The sequence below is a fragment of the Pistacia vera genome, unplaced genomic scaffold, assembly GCF_008641045.1.
Source record: "Pistacia vera cultivar Batoury unplaced genomic scaffold, PisVer_v2 Contig993, whole genome shotgun sequence".
NCBI lineage: Eukaryota > Viridiplantae > Streptophyta > Magnoliopsida > Sapindales > Anacardiaceae > Pistacia > Pistacia vera.
This window is the reverse complement of record NW_022196882.1, coordinates 143198-156284: the sequence shown is the minus strand read 5'-3', so window position 1 is coordinate 156284 and position 13087 is coordinate 143198. Positions and strand designations below refer to the sequence as shown.

General features: G+C 34.4%; 1 pseudogene; it reads left to right on the top strand.

The window, feature by feature from the left end:
* Nucleotides 1-1221: 1221 nt before the first annotated feature.
* LOC116121527 lies at nucleotides 1222-7656 on the top strand (annotated as a pseudogene).
* The last annotated feature ends 5431 nt before the right edge of the window (nucleotides 7657-13087 follow it).

Below are 13087 nucleotides of genomic sequence, written 5' to 3'. Positions count from 1 at the left end.
TATGAGCAAGTTGGCAGGACGGCATAACCATCTAATCTATACTTGCATCATTTTATTTCATAATAATATCTATAATCTATATATAGAGTAAACAAAAACATAAATCAAAGACAAATTATTAATCGGATTTTTTTTAATAATTATCATTAGCTTCTATGTTTAAAAGAATTCAACATTATAATTATATATTATCATTAATGTACACCTTTCATGATTTTTGAGCCATCTTTTTTCCATTCATAGAATCTGAAGAATACATGAGGTCAAGTAAAGCATGGACATTCGAAGAATTTACAAAGGTCATTAAGTAAAACCCACTATCAGTTTAGATGTTCAACAGCAAAAGTACGCCTAATATGACGATATTTAGAAGAAAATATGTCAAGACTCATTGAAAATGTTATCTTATCTTGACACACGAGTGGTAATATTTGAAAACACAACAATCAACTAAATCACATCCAGAAAAGCTGCAACAGAATTAAAAGGATCAAAATATATCATGCACAGAGGCACAGATTAATTTTCAACAAGTCAAACACAATCACACACCCTTCTACTGCCCTAAGCATCGGCTTTTAGGAAGCAGACTCGCGAAAAGAACCTTTTCAGATACTGATTCAGATCGTGCTTGAACTGCAAATAAATGAACCTACCTCACTAAACTTTGAAAGTTTATGCAATAAAAGGAGAAAAAGAATTTAGTGAGGTTCCATGACACAGTATAATTTTGACTATCAGAATCTTCATATTAACACAGCCCTCTTATATTTGATACATAGGTCGAATAGACCACCTTTACACAATGATCATAAATAAATATAGGCTAACAAAGAAATCAATAACTCCGAAGGAACAGGATTTTTCGACTTGCAATGAGACAAGTTCTCAACCACTCATCTCTCTTAATTCAATTTTTATTTCAAATCTTAGCTGTTGGATTAAAAAAGACCACCGGTTTCAAGTCAAAACATCCCAGCCCTAATATGCAATTTGTAAAATATTTGGTTAATTTCAAGGCATAACATATATCATAAGACAATGGCAAGCTTACCATCTTAAAAAATCAGGTTTCTCAGATTTCTTAGTGAAACTAGGAATTAGTCCCATTTCATACAATGGAAGAACAACGCCTTCGCCGTCAGATCCTCATCTCTCCTGACAACCGGAAAATTCGAACCTGGTGCAACTATACACGGGCGGTACCTATTCAGATTTTAAATGGGCCAAAAGTCAAAAAACGTTAAGATTGAAGATATAATATACCTTACAGTAGTTGGCGCTTTTGACAGACGGAGACTGCGAGTTACCTGTCCGTGTTACCGGTGCGGACGGGGCCGTTGGTGCGGTGACAAGCCCTGGGGGATCGTCGACTCTCAGAGTCAACGCGCTCTTCCACACATGTTCTGGTCTGTTTGGCTTTCTGTTGGCAACTTTCTTTCGGTCTTTGTTTTGTCAACAACACAGCAAGGGCGGGAACCGAAGCGACCAGAGATTATTCTAGAAGTCCATCAAATGTTACTGGTTTCGACACGTTGCCCTATACTTAATGTAACCGTCTTACCCTTGTTACTTTTCTAAAATAAAATTGGGAAAGATTTTTTTGAAGGCATCCAACATTTAAGAATAATAAAAGACACTTCTTATTGAGATATTTTAAAATTTCTTTGGAACATGAATATAGCCTTAATAATGTAAAACCACTTTATATAAAAATAACATCGATATACTCGTCAAAAACTATAATTCCATTAGGATAGTTTAAATAAGAATAAATTTTATGTTGTAATAAGTTATAATTCTTCTGATTCCCATCTTAAGAAAGTGACTTTATTAGTAATAATTATTTATATATTGTAAAAAAAATATACTTACATAACATAAATGTTTAAGATGAATAAAATATTTTCCAAAGTTGTTTGGGATAATGATTTATCTTTAGAGTTTTACCACGTCTTTTAACTTTTGGGTATGTAATGACTCGCTAGTATGGACACCTTCTTATTGAATGTCAAATTATAACTTCTTAAACATGTTTAGAGTTTTTTGATACGAAACTTTTTGTATTTTCATACTATATTACTTCATTTCTTTTTCTTGTTTAATTGTAAGAATGATTTCTTTTTAGTTAAAACATATATGACACGCTGCTCATTGAAATGATTGATACAGACATTAATCCATTGATTAATGTAGTTAAGCTGTTGAATCTAATTACTCATTTGGCAGTAATTTGCAATTCATCGATATCAAGTTTCTAATTTTGCAATGTTTAAACATTTGACAACTATGAAGCAACTATTTCCAATTTTATCAAAACTTTATCTTTGTTAGTTTCAACACCGTCTTTTATCTGTTTCTAAAGCAGGCTGTTAGGCCAAAATCGTCCTGGCCCAAATAGAAAACGGTCTGACAATGTGGAAGAGACCAAGCCCAATCTCGATGCGATCCTCCGAATTAAACCCATTGATACAAGATACAGCCGGCCCAAACCATCTGGGCGCGGCCTCTCAATCCCAGCTCACTTTCTGGACCTATACCGAATTCGAGCCCATGCCCCCGCGGTCACTTTCCTACTTAGGTTACTTTCCTGTTCGGGATCACCTTCCTATTCGAACACTGTAAGACAGCTCACCACCACCCTATTCCTCTAGGTTCATATCAGAGTTACACTAGGACTCCTACTCCCACCAGACTGGGAGACCAGACAATCCTATATAAGTAGGTCAACCCTCTCACAGGGACATGACACTACACCTTCACACCCGAAGCTTCTACTTGAGAGCTTTACATCACTGCCATAGTCACATCCCGACTAGACTTCCGTTAACTTCTCTATCCCTAGCCCTCACTATACTGGCCTCTTTCAGCTTGCTTTACTTGACGTAGGAGTGCCTACGGCAAACACCACCCCGGTGTTTTCCTGTCATTTCGCGCGTTTGTTTCTCTACTGTGGCAGTTGCAGCGGATCGTTAGTGCCTCAGCCTCATGGATTAGACCCCCCTTCCGTACGGGTAGATTTTTACGTCTACACAGGCAATTGAAGCATTAAATTAAAATTAATACATATTAAACTGAATTGAAATTTTAATACTGTACACAAAAAGAAAGAATATACATGATTAATAAATAAGAAATCAAAACAAATAATTTTGTAATTACTATCTATTAAGTTATAACATTCTCATAATAATAAAATAATTAGTTTCACTATTATGACTATAAGGGTTCACTGTATTTAATTATGAGATTAATTAAAATCTAGCCTCAAAAAAAAAAAAAAAAAAAATCTCTTTCAAATATCCCTTCCACATTTTCAAATACGTAATACTTCTTGACAAATACATATAACCTTCCACATTTTCAAATATCTAATACTCCTTGATATATAACAACCCTAACTCTCTCGCCTCACATTCAAATTTTTTAACAAAACCCAAACTCCCTCCATTGGTCAATCGAAATTTTCACTGTAATTTGAATGCATTTGGTGGAGATTAGAAAGAAGAAATCTGCTGGGTTAAAAGGTTAAATTACTGATTTTATGAAGATTATTGTTAGGTGTGTTTTGGTTAGGGGCAAAGTATATCATTTTATATTATTTATATTTTCATGTTTAGTTGTTAAGTATATAAGATTTCAGTAATTTTAAAAACTAATAGTAATTACTATTTTATATAATAGTATTATAAATATCATTATTTTATAGGTATTATAGTTACTTGATAATTTTCTTTTTTACATATGAAATTTATATACAAACTCTTGTGTATAAATTTGAGTGACACATTTTAATTATCAAATCATTATATGTATCATAAGTATTGATTGATTTAATTTTGTATACAAATTCATTTGTCAACTTATAAAATCGTGACTAATAACATCCAAAATCAGAACAACGATTTTTCTGTTCATTTACTCATAAATTCATAATCACCGAATTAACTGTTCATATCTTACGACCTAAGCGCTGTAACTCTAGCTTCTCATTCTTTATTCTACTTATACACTTTACCGTATTCTTGGCAAATTTCAAAACCATCAACTGTAACGACATCACAGTCTTTGACAAGTTGTCTATGGTAAACTACCCCCAACCCACAACCTTCAACCACACGCCAGCTCGATCGTTGTTCTTATCTTTATTTATTTTTCCATTATTGCTGTTTTATTCTCCTTTAAATTTAAACTCCTTTTGTTATAATGTTGAGACTCTCCAATTGAGCCTAAGTACCCCAATGGAGTCAAATCGCCTGCTAGATTCGCTTAGGAAAGCAGTCCCTCTCTGGCGCCGGACCAGCGTTCAAGCCCCGGATGCGGATGGCTCGGAGGCGGCGATAGACCCAGGGTTCGGCTAATGTACATGGCCAATGAGGGAGATTTGGAGGGAATCAAGGACTATGGGACTCCGGCACCGTGTCAATTACCGTGACATCGATAACGCACCGCTTTGCATGTTGCGGCTTGCCAGGGGTAGACCGATGTTGTTCAGTTGTTTGCTCAGCCGTGGAGCCGAAGTCGATCCCAAAGACCGTGGGGCAGCACGGTAATTTCATTCATGCTGTCCGTTTATGTATTTGTAACTAATTCACACCTGTTAATATAATGCAAGTGGTTGTTATTGTACCAATATAATTTTATCGTTATTGTGGTGCTGTCACATTACAATCATTTAAGTTAAATCCAATTCACCAATACAACATTATATTAACTTTGCATTGTTAGGTTATGACGAGATAATTCATTCGAAACGTAAAAGGACTGGCCGTGGTTACTAACCATAGTGTATTACAAAGAGAAGTTATCACGTGTAGAATTAACCAAACCAATATCTCAATTAAATCAACTAAATTGAGTTCAGTTATTCCTGCTTAATGTTTCGTATGCCTTATGCATTTCTGTGTAATCATTCCTAAAATTTAACAATAAGTACCATAACAATGAGATAATGTTCACCGTTTATTTAACAGCCTCTTGCGATGCAGTATATTACAAAAACCACGACATAATCAAGCTTTTGGAGAAACATGGTGCAAAGCCTCCGGTATGTATTACCCGTCTGATGCCCGGTTTTTCCGTTCCTGTGGCACTTTGTCATTTTTGTTTTTAAGATGGTGTCCTTAACTTATTTAATTGTATGATATTTGTCTCTGTCATTTTAGATAGCTCCCATGCATGTCCAAAAGCTCGTGAAGTCCCTGAGTAGGAAATTGATCCTGCAGAGCTTGATTTTTTCCAACAGCATTGAGATAACAAAGGTGTATAAACTTTCTCCTTGGCTGTTGCTTATTGTTATCATTACTGCTTTCTTAGTTTTAGTTTCAAACCTGTAACTTACCACTATGTAATTTTTTAACGAGTAGTGTATCAAATTCAAAAACAGTTTTTGACTTATAATTTGTAATTACTATTCACAAATTTGTGCTACTGATATATTATAGCTTGTTCTTTTGCATTAGCTAGGCTAGTGATATAGATTCTCTTTTGCCCACAATGATAACTAATATGAAATTGAAAGTTTCCTGGGTTCTTTTGCTTGATGCTGTTTTTTCGAATTTGGAAACCAGTATTTTTTTCCCCACTCTTCCTCTATAAGTGAAATATGTATGGTACCATTTGTTTTGAACAACAAATAAATTTGTCAGTGCAGAGGGAACCTGCCACTTGCTTTCCAACAAATTTTGCACTCTAATATCTATTTTCTTATAAGAATTAAAAAGTTAATCTATTGTATCTTTTCATGTGCATTTGAAAATGTTTGTTAACAATGGAAGAGAGGTGGCAAAGCCAAATGGCTGGTACATATTTTTTTTTATCGTTTTGATGATGACATTTTTGGGCTATAGCTCAGCATGTGAACTCTTATTTTAATGAGCAGTGAATTTTCTTTTTTCTCCATATAATGATTATATTATAAATTTGTTAAATTGCACCTTTAAAACTTAGGAATTCCAACTATGACTGGGGCATCACTAATGTAGAATCGTTAACAGAATAACCCTCATGTTCCACATTGTGTAATAACGGTATGTTAGACTGTCATCGTATTTTAGTTTTCAAGACTTTTCTAAGTACAATGTCATAGGAGAAGTCAGAAGGAAATGTTTACAAATGAGAAGCAATGAGAGCGTTGATTTTTGCTTGAGCTTTGACCTTCGCACAAGATTAGAGTCATCCAAGGAAATATTAGCATATGGTCTTCCATTTCCATTTACAGTATTACTTTTCACCTCTCTGACATTTTGTTTGTTATAGGGAACCTTTCGCATGGCATCATGGCGTGGTATTCAGGTTGCTGTTAAGACACTTGGAGAGGAAGTGCTCACTGATGAGAATAAAGTGTGGGTTGGTCTTGGCTGTTTCTGACTTTTTTCAGTATACTTACTTCTTTTAACCATTTGTGTTAGGTTAAATTTTTGAACTAATTTTCTTGTATAATTCTTATCATTGTGGGAGTTTCAATGTCTGTTCGTATTCCAGGAAGGCATTCAGAGATGAGCTTGCATTACTTCAGAGAATACGTCATCCAAAGTTGTCCAGTTTTTGGGTGCTGTAACTCAAAGCAATCCGATGATGATTGTCACAGAATATCTACAAGGTTAAATTTAGTTTGGAATCACAAGATCCCAGAAGATTACTTCTTATAAGCTGCTGATTATCCTGTGATCTTGTGATGTTTCATCATTTGTCTTGGGGGTACTGAAATTGCATAATCTATTATTCTATCACATTCTCATGTGGGTATTTCCCTTTCAGTGTGGTAATACTACAGAACAATATGATAAGATTAATAAGGATTAGCATTATAATCTCTGTTACGGATAGTTGAGGTATGGTGCTGGAACCTATTCCTTACCAGTAACTTGTATAAAATACCGAAATAGATGTATACATCTTTGGCCTCAACATTGTGTTCAAAAGTGATTTTTTTTTTTTTTTTTTTTTCTAAATGTTTTTTAAAATTTTTATGCTGTGAGTCATGTCTAGATTGTGAGGTCTAGTAGTTCAATGTTGATGTTTGAAGTGTATAATAAATGTGGAATTTTCATGTAACTCTTGAAATTTGTAGAAGACCACATGATAAACAAATTGTAAACTGTGGATTATACTTCTCTATGCTCATTCTAATCTCATCAAATTACTGTTACAATTTCCTTTGCTTCTTCTTGGTGTTAGTATACATTAAATATTATATTATATTTACATTTGAAATTTGGTCTCCGGATCATTTCTCTATAGAATGAGCACATAGCAGCCTGTTGCATAGTTGTTACATTATTTGCTAGCCCCTGCTTGACACTTTGTAGGACGCATGTGAAAACAAAAAGCCCAATGTTATTCCCTGAAATCTGTGAAAAAAACAAGCTTCATATCTTTTTTTGTGAAGGAAATGAAAACTTCATTCAGAGGCTTATTATCTCCTCTTCATATTGAGTTGACCCAAAAACCTCACCTTTATCTAAATATCTTTCCATTTATATAGCATATCATGACAATGGAAGCATTTACAACATGAGGAAGTTTGTGTCACTTCACTATAAAGAGGAGTGCAAGAAGTTAATCTCATTTGTTTTCACTTCCCCTTTTGTGCTGTCTGAGTAAATTTTCTTGGCAGGGAATCTTCGCGCATATTTGAAGAAAAGGGTGCATTGAACCCACACGGCAGTGAAGTTTGCCACTGGACATCGCTAGGTACGTTTTTGTGCCGCATATTTGTTTTACCACTATTCTGACTAAAGCAGGATTTAAGATGCTGTGCATAATCGTTAGAGTTGCAACCTGGAGAAAGTGTTTTATTGGAATTTGAGGTGGTTTTTATTTGATTCTACAAGGATTTTATACAAGTTTTCTATTTCTCTTTATGTATATCCGAACATGGCACTTGATTTCCATTTCCTTATTTGTCATTCAAAGATGCACTTGTTAACGCCAATGTTTCCAGGAATTTCCTGTGCAGCAATTAAAAAATGTTTTTTTCCTTTTAAAAATTTTATTGTAGCAAATAACATTATAAGCTATGTAATTTATAGAAATATATGGAATTTGTGGAGATAATATTTCTTAATTAAATAAGTCGATATGTTACAATTGGCATATTTGACTGCTGATTATCCAATATCCGCTATTGCCTTATTCCTTTAGGATTCCGTTCCATCGACAGTACATTTGCTGCACAATTGTATTGAGTCTATTGACCCGCTGATTCGCTGATTGTTGTGCAATCGTATTATCGGCTGAAAATTGTAAGAAAGTAAATAATAGGTACAAGATGTCTATATCATTAGGGCTAGAGAGATTTTATGTTTGACCAGCGGACCAGATAACTAGAAAGTATCATAGGCTGTGACCCTTTCTGAAATTGTTTCCCTTGAAGAAACTCTAGAAACTGAAAAAGATGGTAAGTTGTTGCATTTAAAATTAAATCTTAGTGTGTCCCGGCTCTTGGGCTGATTCTGGAAAAGAATTCTTGAACTACATAGAATCAGCATGAGACAAATTACCTGCGTTGACTGAATTTACATGACGACCAAGCTTGCGGGATTGCGACCTGCTTATTTTTGTTTGATTTTTCTATAACAGTAGTGTCTTTTCTCTTTTACTCATTTGGTGGGATATGGAGTAATGGGGAGTTATTAATAATATTAATTAGTGAGTCTTTAGTGCTGTCTTTTGCAAATTACTTATATTAGGCCATTGGATACATCCAACGGTTGAAAACAGATAGATTAAAAATTCAAATTAAAAATATTAGTGCATTTATTAATTTATTAAAAGTTGGATTCTCAACATTTCACAAGGTAAATTTCTCTCTCTCTTCACCACAATCTCTCTGTAATCCTCCCCTCTAAAACAGCAAAAAAAAAAAAAAAAAAAAAAAAACAATTTTCACATACTTTTTACTCTCAAGCATTGGAGAAAACTACACACATATATATGAATTATTTGATTTGCCCTTAAATCTTGACTGAAGCTCCTGACATATTTTGCAGGGAATGAATTATTTGCTGAGCATAACCTGAGCCATAATTCATCGAGATCTTGAACCTTCGTATGTTTTCATTCTATATAATATATATGCCAGTTACCAAGTTTCTTCTCAAGTATATGAAGTATGTATAATTAGCACCTGATTGGTTAAAACTACTTGAAATTTCTGAATCATCATGATTGAGATAACGAAATATACTGCGGATGATTCTGGGCATCTGAATTGCAGACTTTGGATTAGCAAGATACTGAAATTTTCAAATACAGTTAGGAAGACAGCACCTGTGACATGCCAGAAACTTCCTGTAGTTATCTGCTTCGGTTTAAACCTGTATGCTCATTTTTGTTGATCAATGCTAGTCTTGGCAGGCTACATATGATACAGATTCAGCCTTGATTTTTGCCTGGCGAAAGAATGGGCCTGTTTTTTACAATGGATTTTTAGGTGGTTGTTCAATGGCTTGCTCTTCTTTGCAGAAGAGATTAAGGATACACCCTCAAAATTTCCGCACGAGTTGCTGTTTAAGAGATTTCCAAGCAGGGCCTTGCAATATACAAATTTAATTCTTTTGGAAATTATAAATTGAATATTATTAATTTTAATGGCAATGGCTCATGCAATCTATTTCTTCTGAGCAGGTAGATATGTGGCCCCAGAGGTTTACAAAAGAAGAATATGACACTAAAGTGACGTGTTCTCATTTGCTTTGATCTTACAAGAGTTTCCTCTCTTGCTGTTAATTTTGGATTTTAATTAGTAGACATGAATACTGTCTTTGGCTCTTGGCAACTTATTTACTAGTTTTTTTTAATTCATACCTCAATTACCCATGACTTTGGATTATCTGTGGTAGCAAATATGGAATTCTAGTTCACACCTGATTTATTACCTAATTATTATCACATGAGAGATGTCAAAGTTGAGGACACTTGTAGTGTTATTATAGATATTCAAGGCCAATAGTGGATGGATGCTTCCATGAAAATTGAGTTCTCTGGATCAACCTAGTTTAGTTATGATTTGAGGTTTCATTTCCAGGAGATTAGTTTGTTTATCAATTTTTATTGCTGACACTACAATGATGTTTGATCTTCACAATCTATTTTGCTGTCCATTGGAATAAAGAGATCTATTACTCAAAGTGGTTAGAATGAAAGTGCATTTTTCAAATGTTTAGGTTTGCTTCAATGGTGTAGCTTTTAGGCCTAAAATGCGTCATTTATTTTATGTGCACAACTATTTACACAATTCATCATATATCAGCTTTTCATGTCCTGATCACAAAGTTGTTCTTATGAATAAATATAGAAGTGTAATTAAGTGTGTTATGTAATACATTTAATAATCTTGTTTCTTCACAATCACAAAGTTGGCTCTGTGGATTATATAACTTTTTTCTTTTATTTCTCTGATGTAAGCTACTTGGTTATTGTAGTATAATTCCATGAGTTTAGATGGTCTAGATAAGATATTTGTACACTATTTGATGGTTTTACGGGTTGCAATAATATATGCCATCTCTCTGTTACTCTAGATGATTGAAGGTTGTCCACCATTTTCCACAAGGCAAAAAAAGATTCCTAAAGTATATGTTGCAAATGAGCGCCCACCATTCAGAGCTCCCCCAAAGTGTTATGCATATGGTTAAGAGAGTACGTCCTGGTATAATATTGTTTTTCTTTTTCATTTATACAATCACAGTAAGTCTATGGATAAGATTGACATTACTGGATATTACTGGTTTTTGATGCTAGTTTATATTGCGAAACAATCACCTCAGCTTTGTGGGTGCTTGTATCCTGCCTTGCCTGTGATTCTCTGCTATTCACATCATTCAGATACAAGCTAGCATGGCATTCACTCATATACAAGTATGTTCTGTTTCTTATGCAGCAAAAAAGAAAAGAATGAAGTCATATGAATGCAGGATCCTAAAATGATATACCATTGGAGGGATCCATATGCAAGGGCAGAGTTCGACATTATTGGACTTGAACTGTTATTTTAAAAGAGATAAAGTACTTTTTCAGTTGGTCTATACATGCATACATTCTGCCTCTAAGTAACAAGGTTCAAAGAATTTCCAAAGCTAATAACATTTGAAAATCCATTTCATGAAGTCTTAAGATCTAGCCATTCTAGTTTTCCATTCGTTTCTATGACATTCTCTTAGAGGGGTCCTTAGTATTTGTATTTGTTGTCTCATTGTGCTATGGTCAAATGACATTGTCTGATTACAGATTATTTTCAACCATGTTCTGTTTCTTTTTCTCCTGATGGATGGTTCTGACTTTGAAAAACCTTGATCTTATGTTTCATCTGAAGGTTAATTGAGGAATGTTGGAGTGAGGAGCCATTCAAGACCAACATTCAGGCAAATAATTACGAGGTTGGATTACATATATAATCAGCTCCCTCATAGAGGCACTGGAGGTGTCAATTTCTCTCTCTTTCTCTTTCTCTTGCTTGCTCTATCTATATGTGTGTATTGTCCTCTAGCCTTTCATCAAACTAAGGTAAAAGTATGATAAGACTTATATTATTTTGTGTAATACCCATTTATCATGTACTGCAGGAATGTTTTGTTGGTGACTTTTCCAAAGGGAGATTCACACTAGTCTACGTGTCATTTTTGCCCCAATTCATTTTACATTAAACAAATGCGCCCCTACGCCTTCCATTCACAAGATCTCAACACCAATCTCTCTTCTCCTCTAATCAGTTCTCTGTAATTTGCAAATGCGGTGCCAGGAGAATAGACATGCTGGCAATTTGGACCGAGCTTTTCTAGTTTGATTCTCAGTCTATTGGCACGGATTGAGGCAATGAGATATATGATGACCTTGTGCATATATAGATGGATTCATGTGACAATCCCATGTTTGTTTGAGTTGTTTTTGATTGAAAATCAAGAATGGGAGGCAATTTAAAGGCCATAGTAAATTCTAGAGATGTATACAGGTAGGGCATAAGGGAGTGAGAAATGAAGACAAATGGGTCCCTCTTACCTTATGATTCTCCAATATAAATTTCTTCCTGATATTTAGAAAACATAATTTTGATCCTGGATAAGTTAGTTAAGAGCACCAATTTCGAATATTCACTAGATGGGTGTTTGAAATCCTGGGTCATCATGCTTTTCAATTGAGCAGGAAAATTGTCTTGATTATTTACGCATCTTTTTGCATGTTTTTTTTGGTGTAAAACATGAAGCTTGTCCAGGGGTACTGTATACACAGGTTGGGCCACTTAAATGTTTTCAGAACCTAGAAGCCTTCTTGAAGAAACGTAATTCAAATCCAAGCAGCTGTACGCCTCGATCTGACAAATGAGTAAATATTGCCTCATTTATGCATTGTTTCAGTGCTTGTTTTACCTGGAAATAGGGGTTTCATTCTGCAAAGAAACAAATAGATATTAGATTTTGTCAATATTTCAATTCAGTGATCTTGTATCATCACGTTCATTTTTTGCCCTTTAATGTGCTGTGAAATAAGATTACAATAAATCTATGCATGTAAGTGCCTTGATTGAATTATTAGGAGACATTTTTTTTCTCTTTCCCTTTTTCAGCTTTTGTTATTAATATGATTGAAGGCTTTTGCTGATTAGCAGCAGCCATAAAAAAATAAATCTAATCTTTTACCAGTTTAAAGTTTCTGAAAGGCTGGGTATTTTAATTCTCTTTCAAATATGCATTTACGCAGTGAAAATTATTATATCTCTGAGACATCCGTAACAATAACCATGTTGGATGAAGACATTGACCCACTGCAAATCCAGGGAAATACGGTCTGTAAATATATCCATATTAATAAGTGCTGCAGCAGCTTGGAGATGAATTCAATTAATTATAGCATTATAAGGACAAGTACCTTGCTTATGTGTTGCAGTATCTTTTATTAAGTAAGGAACAGTTGAAAGTCAATGCGACAAGAATTCCATAGCAATCAACATTGCACGCTTCCATACTCTAGCCCCAACTCCAAAAATTAAATAAGAATTCAATTATCCCGAGGTAGGTTAGGTTTGAGGTTTACATCTTCAACAGATTTGAGTATTTCCCTCGGTTTTTAATTGTAGAAACTTATAGCA